The sequence below is a fragment of the Rhineura floridana genome, chromosome 3 (genome assembly GCF_030035675.1).
Source record: "Rhineura floridana isolate rRhiFlo1 chromosome 3, rRhiFlo1.hap2, whole genome shotgun sequence".
Lineage (NCBI taxonomy): Eukaryota > Metazoa > Chordata > Lepidosauria > Squamata > Rhineuridae > Rhineura > Rhineura floridana.
The window spans coordinates 209,384,258-209,391,453 of record NC_084482.1 but is presented as its reverse complement, the minus strand read 5'-3'; positions in this window follow the sequence as shown (position 1 = coordinate 209,391,453).

Genomic DNA, 7,196 nt, shown 5'->3' with positions numbered 1-7,196 from the left:
TATCTGGCAAAACTGAACCTTTTTCGCTGTTTCTAAAGCCTTGGGCTCTGTTTTCACTGCCCTTGTCTGAGCAGGATTACTAATGGGGTTGGCAACCTCACATTGAAAACGTAGGTGCCCCGGTCTACCACATTTGTAGCATAATTTCTCCTCTGTTTTAGGGTACACAGATCCACTCTGGGGTGTCCTGTGCCCTTCAGATTTTATTGGAGGACTCACTCGCTGTGGTACCACATCCCTTCTGCCAGCATTATATGGTCTGGGTTTAAAATCTCTTGATGTTTTCCCCACCCAGCCAGTTCTGTTGGAGGCGAAGTGATCCGCCATCTCTGCGGCCTCCTGCACCGATGTAGGGGAACGGTCTTTGACCAGGAGCCTTATTTCTGGTGGTAACTGATGGTATAATTGATCCAGTATCATGAGGTTTTTCACCTCCTCCACAGACTGAGCTTTTGCACTTGTCAGCCATTTCCCAAATATGTCCATCAGTTTTGCTCCCAGTTCAACAAAAGACCTCCCTGCTTGTATCTGGCAGTTTCTGAAAAGCTTTCTAAAATAATCAGGCCCCAGTCTGAATCTTTTGTAGACTGCCTCTTTAAACTCAGCACAGGTGATGGGCCTGTCTGAGGGGAAATATTGGTATATCTCTGCCAATTCCCCTTTGATCAGGTTTGATAAATACTGCATGTATTTATCTTCAGGTAGCCCCCACAATTGAGCTGCCTTTTCAAAGGTTGTGAGATAAATTTGAGGATCTTGACCAGGCTCATAGACAGCAAAGTCCTTTGGAGTAATTTTTATTTTTGCTCCATCTCTGTCTTTCCTTGTCTCCTCAGAGTGAAATCTCTCTCTATCCAATTTTAATTTTTCTGCCTGTAATTCCGCATCCACTCTCATTCTCTCAGTTTCCATCCTCAATCTCTCAGTTTCCAACTCCCTCTGCTTGTCTTTTTCCTCAGCCTCCATCCTCAATCTCTCAGTTTCCAACTCTCGCTGTTTATCTTTCCCATCAGCTTCCATCCTCAATCTCTCAGTTTCCAACTCCCTCTGCTTGTCTTTCTCATCTGTTTCAAAGACCCTCTGCTTGTCTTTTTCCTCAGCCTCCCATCTTAACTTCTCTCTCAAATACTCTATATAAGCGGGATTGCTTAAGTATCCTTCTGGGGTCTCTTCTCTGACAGGTTGTTTTTGCTGGGCAGTTGCAAATCCTATAAGTGCTACCCTCAATTCATCTACCCCTTTACCCTCGTGAGGTAAATTGAATGTTATGCACTTCTCCACCAGCTCCTCTCTTTTCATTTTTATATATTCAGCCATGGTGTTTGAGTTCACTCACTCTTTGCCACACACTCTTTGCCAGTCACTCTCACAAGTAATCTTGTTGTGTTATTTCTGTTTGCCACACCACTGTTAGGGATTCTCTAGTATTCGTACCACTGCTACAGCCAACACCTGTGACGTAGTCTCCTTTGTCACCACGTGTCTTTGGGACTCTCTTTGGTTCGTATCCCTCCGCTACTGCCACCACATGTGAGGCGTCCTTCCCTGGCTCTCCCTGTCAGGTTCCTACCTGCTCGTGGTTACTGCCTGTCACTAGGCACCACCAGGGACTCCACCAGTCCGGACTGTCCTCTCTTGGTTTCTCTCCCCACTCTAGCACAGATCTCAACAGATCCCCCTGCTAGGCAGCACCACCAGTCACGTCCTGTAACCAGTAGTCCCAGAGACTCTGCCTGAGTCTCCCTCAATTAGATTACCTCTGTGACTGCGTGCTTAAGCTGTCCCAATCCCTTTGATTTACTCAGACTGCTTATAATTCTGGTTTGCTCTGAATACTTGTGGTGTTATTCTTCCCTTCCCCGCTGCCACCATTTGTTATAGTTTCCCTTCAGCCTTGGTTATTTACCTCACCCTCCCTTCTGGTCTGTGAAACCCCAGCCAAGGATCAGGCCTTTGGTAAACCAAATTAAGTATTTATTAAATAACACAGATAACAAAGATAACAAGATTACTTCATAAGGCACATAAGTATATGGTTTTATCTAATACTAATCCGAACTCTACCCCCCTCCTTCTCCACGCTCTCCTGACAAACAACTCTCTCAAACCCACCAAAACAACCTATCAACATCCACTCCAACGTTCACCACCTCCAGATTTACCTGACATCCTTCCATTTATACCCTCAGCCATTTTAAAACATTCAGCCAATCATCCAGCATTCTACTGCCCATTCACTCCCCCTTCCTCTTTCATTCTACTTACCATGTATCTCCTATACAAACAGCACTTACCCTATTTACACTAATACAGGAACATCACAGTGTCTTCCTGGGTGTCAGAGAACAATACGTTCAGGCCCCTTCTTGTCTAGTCTTGTTGCCTTGGGCTAGGGTTGGGAGATACAGGCCTGACTTACTCTCTATGCCTAGTCCAAAGCTATGGCTTCATTCTGCAGGTACAGAAGTGAGGGGGCCAGATCTGTTGGAGGGTTCGTGCTGTGAGCCCTCTCCACCTTATGTTCAGCCTGTGTATATGTACAAGTAAAACCACATATCACAAAGACACCACCGTCTCCAGCTGCCTTCATTCTACAGAAACCAAACCCGAGGCGTGTTGTGGAACCCCTGAAGCCTCTCAGTGCTTGGAGTCTGGGATGTTTGCAACACTAAGGATTTGAGGCGTGGCATCTGTGAATTCTTCTTCTGGTGGGGCATTACCTCTCTCCACTAGCCCCAATTTCACTCATGTAGATGGTAAAATCTGTTTGGTTTAAATTAAATAGAAACAGATTAGTAGTCCTATTTCTTAGCAGAATATATATTTTGCAAAGCTGAATGAGCATTGACCAGCCCATCTTCCCCTTATACAGACTAGCTGAATGAAAACAACAGACAGTCTTCTTTGGTAAAAAGTATTAAGAATGTTTACTCACAACCATTCATAGGCTCTAGCTTGGAGAGAAAAGATAGAAGGAGGTAGTAGATTTAGTCCATGATTGGCATCACCTGTGGAGGCTTCTCTCTCCTGTGGCTTAATGGAGGATATGTGGATAAGACAGCAACATCTCTTAACAAAGAAGAGGAAGAGAAGAAGCGAAATACCACCTATAAGTAGGAAGTTACATCACAGTAAGCAAGCATAGAGGTGTCCCCAAATTCTGGGTAGAAGGGACATCTCCCTATTATAAATGCATGCAAGCTTGCTTATCCCAACAAAATCCACCAGAGTACATTTTAGATAGGGCAGATCTGTTCATCTGGGAGTCAATCTGTTTGTGTTCCTAGCCGACTTCAAGGTGAGCAGGATTTTCTCCAGATGCCAGTCAGAGGGATGCACTCGCAACCCTGTGAAAAATGCATTTTGTCTTCATTTTCTACCCATGGCCATGCTGCAAGAGTTTGTTTTTTCACCCAAAAAGTTGGGTTCAAAGAGCCTTCCAGCCAACTCCCTTTCCCTCCTTGGATTCTCCCAACAAAGCTCAGTTCCTCAAAGCCTTTCCTGGCCCACCAAATGATTTTCTTTTTCTCCTGCAGCATTTTCCATCTCCTGCTGTTCTAGGCTTTCCCAACCTGGTGCCCTCCAGGCGTTTTGGATTATCAACTCCCATCAGCCCTAGCCAGCATAGTCATCTGGGAAAGGCTGTGTTTTTAGTTCATCAATCCTGATCCGTCTGTAATTAAAATGTATCGGCACGCAAGGCAGGAGTTTTCTATATTAGTAATAAAGTTACACAGGAAGCTGCCTTCTACTGAGCCAGACCATTAGTCCATCTAGATCAGTATTGTCTACACTGATTGGCAGCTGCTTTCCAGGATTTCAGGCAGGGATGATCAGGGAACTGTAAACAAAGCCCTACGAGGAGAGATTGAAAGAACTGGGCATGTTTAGCCTTGAGAAGAGAAGGGGGGAGGTATGATAGCACTGTCCAAGTACTTGAAAGGTTGTCACACCGAGGAGGATCTCTTCTCGATCGTCCCAGAGTGCAGGACATGGAATAATGAGCTCAAGTTGCAGGAAGCCAGATTTCGGCTGAACAGCAGGAAAAACTCCTAACTGTTAGAGTGGTACGACAATGAAACAATAACTTAAGGAGGTTGGGAGCTCTCCAACATTGGAGGCCTTCAAGAAGCAGTTGGATAGCCACCTGTCTGGTATGCTTGAACTTGGATTCCTGCATTGAGCAGAAGGTTGGACTCGATGGCCTTAGAGGACCCTTCCGATTCTATGATTCTAAGCCTCCCAGTCTTACCTTGAGATGTTGGGGATTGAATCTGGGGCCTTCTGCGTACAAGGCACACACTGTACCACTGAGCTATGGCCCTTCCTTTATTAGATAGCTTACCGGCCTTTCACACCGTAAGGGGTGGTTACAACAATGTACTGTAAAAATACAATCTTAAAGTCAGTTGAAACAATCTACAATGAAAACAACAGGGTGGGTCCTAAAGATGTGTCTCTCGGATGTCGAAGGCCAGGGTAAACAGAATCTTCCTTAGCATATGATAAAGCCTAGCAAAGAGTGGGGGAAGATAGGATAGCACTCTTCAAGTACTTGAAAGGTTGCCATATAGAGGAAGGCTGGGATCTCTTCTCGATCGTCCCAGAGTGCAGGACACGGAATAATGGACTCAAGTGGCGGGAAGCCCGATTTCGGCTGAACATTAGGAAAAAAGTACTATTAGTGCAGTACGACCTCCTCTTCGGATGCACACCTTAACGTGGTGAGGGGGTTTGAGTGTGTTGAAGAAGCTGAGAGCAATGCCGTCAGGAGTCTAGACCCAGAGGCTAGACTCCTAGCAGGGGCACCCAAAGTGGAATGGTCAAAGCTGAAACACCAGACTAAGATGCATCCAAACTCAGAGGAAGGCAATGGTAAACTACCTCTGAATATCTCTTACCACAAAAACCCTATGAACAGAGTATCCAAAATGCAACACGAGATAGTGCTGGAAGATGAGACCCCCAGGTCAGAAGGCACTCACCCCAGTAGAAGGCTACTGGGGAAGAACAAAGGACAAGTACGAGTAGCACTGTGACTAATGACGCAGCTGGGTCAAAACCGAAAGGAAGCCCAGAGGCTGATGCGCACAGATGTGAAAGGAGAGTCCGGAGTTGTACGACGCACACAATAGGAACATGGAATGTGAGAAGCATGAACCAGGGAAAGTTAGAAATTGTCAAGCAAGAAATGCAACGCATCAACATTACAATACTTGGCGTGAGCAAACTAAAATGGACGGGAATGGGACATTTCCAATCAGGCAACTACAAAATATTTTATGCAGAAAATGAGAAATTAAGAAGAAATGGGGTTGCTTTAATAGTGAGAAGTGATGTAGCAAGAGCAATTAGGAGCTACAACGTAAAGTCTGAGCGAGTGATATCAGTGAGATTAAACAGAAAACCTATTAACATAACCATCATCCAAGTCTACGCTCCAACAGACAACAGAGAAGAATAGAAATTGGAGAGATTTTATGCAGAAGTACAGGATTAAATGGGAAACCTATCAACATAACCATCATCCAAGTCTAAGCTCCGACGGCAAACGCAGAAGAAGAGGAATTGGACAGATTTTACGCAGAAGTACAGGAAGAAATTGATCACACACCAAAACAAGATGGGCTGATAATCATGGGGGATTGGAATGCAAAAGTAGGGAACAGAGAAGAATTAGGAATTGTGGGGAAATGGGGCCTAGGAGACAGAAATGAAGCAGGAGAAAGACTTATTGAATTCTGTGAAGCCAATAATTTGTTTCTTGTGAAAACATTTTTTGAACAACCGAACAGACGACTATACACGTGGACATCACCAAATGGTCAATACAGGAATCCAATTGATTATATAATTGGTAGCAGAAGATGGAGAAGTTCCATACTTTCTGCAAAAACAAGACCAGGAGCAGATTGCGGTACAGATCATGAACCGGTCATATTGAAAATCAGAGTAAAGCTAAAGAAGAACAACAAAGCACCCATAATGCCAAAATAAAATTTAAATGCAACAATACAGTGACATGTACATAGGGACAAAGAGAACTATTACAATAGTTACTGTATAGAAATAGAAAAGGACAACAAAAAGGGTAGAACAAGAGCCCTGTTTCAAAAGATTAGAGAAATGAAAGGAAATTTAAACCAAGAGTAGGGATGTTGAATAATCAACAGGGGAACACACTGACTGACTGAGATAAAATAAAAAGAAGATGGAAGCAATACACTGAAGAACTCTATAAAAGAGATGCCAGGATGACAGTTTCATTCACGGAGGAACCATATGATGAAGAACCAGAAATTTTAGAATGTGAGGTGAAAGCTGCTCTTAAAATACTTGGAAGACAGAAATCACCAGGAATAGATTGCATACCAATAGCGTTGCTACAAGCTACTGAGACTGAATCAGTCCAAATTTTGACTAAAATCTGTCAAGAAATATGGAAAACTAAACAATGGCCCACAGACTGGAAGCGTTCTGTATACATCCCAATTCCAAAGAAAGGGGATCCCAGGGAATGCAGTAATTATCAAACTATTGCCTTAATATCCCATGCAAGTAAAGTAATGCTCAAGATTCTACAACAAAGGCTCTTGCCATATATGGAGCGAGAAATGCCAGACGTCCAAGCTGGATTTAGAAAGGGAAGAGGTACCAGGGATCATATCGCAAACATACGTTGGATAATGGAACAGACCAAGGAACTTCAGAAGAAAATCACCCTGTGCTTTATAGATCACAGCAAAGCCTTTGACTGTGTAGATCATGAAAAACTATGGAATGCTTCAAAAGAAATGGGGGTGCTCCAGCATCTGATTGTCCTGATGTGCAACCTATACTCTGCACAAGAGGCTACTGTAAGGACAGAATATGGAGAAACCGATGGGTTCCCCATCGGAAAGGGTGTGAGACAGGGGTGTATTTTATCACCCTATTTATTTAATCTATATGCAGAACATATCATACGGAAAGCAGGATTGGACCAAGAAGAAGGAGGTGTGAAAATTGGAGGGAGAAATATCCATAATTTAAGATATGCAGATGATACCATACTACTAGCAGAAACCAGTAATGATTTGAAACGAATGCTGATGAAAGTTAAAGAGGAAAGCACAAAAGCTGGACTACAGCTGAACGTCAAAAAGACTAAAGTAATGACAACAGAAGATTTATGCAACTTTACAGTGGACAATGAG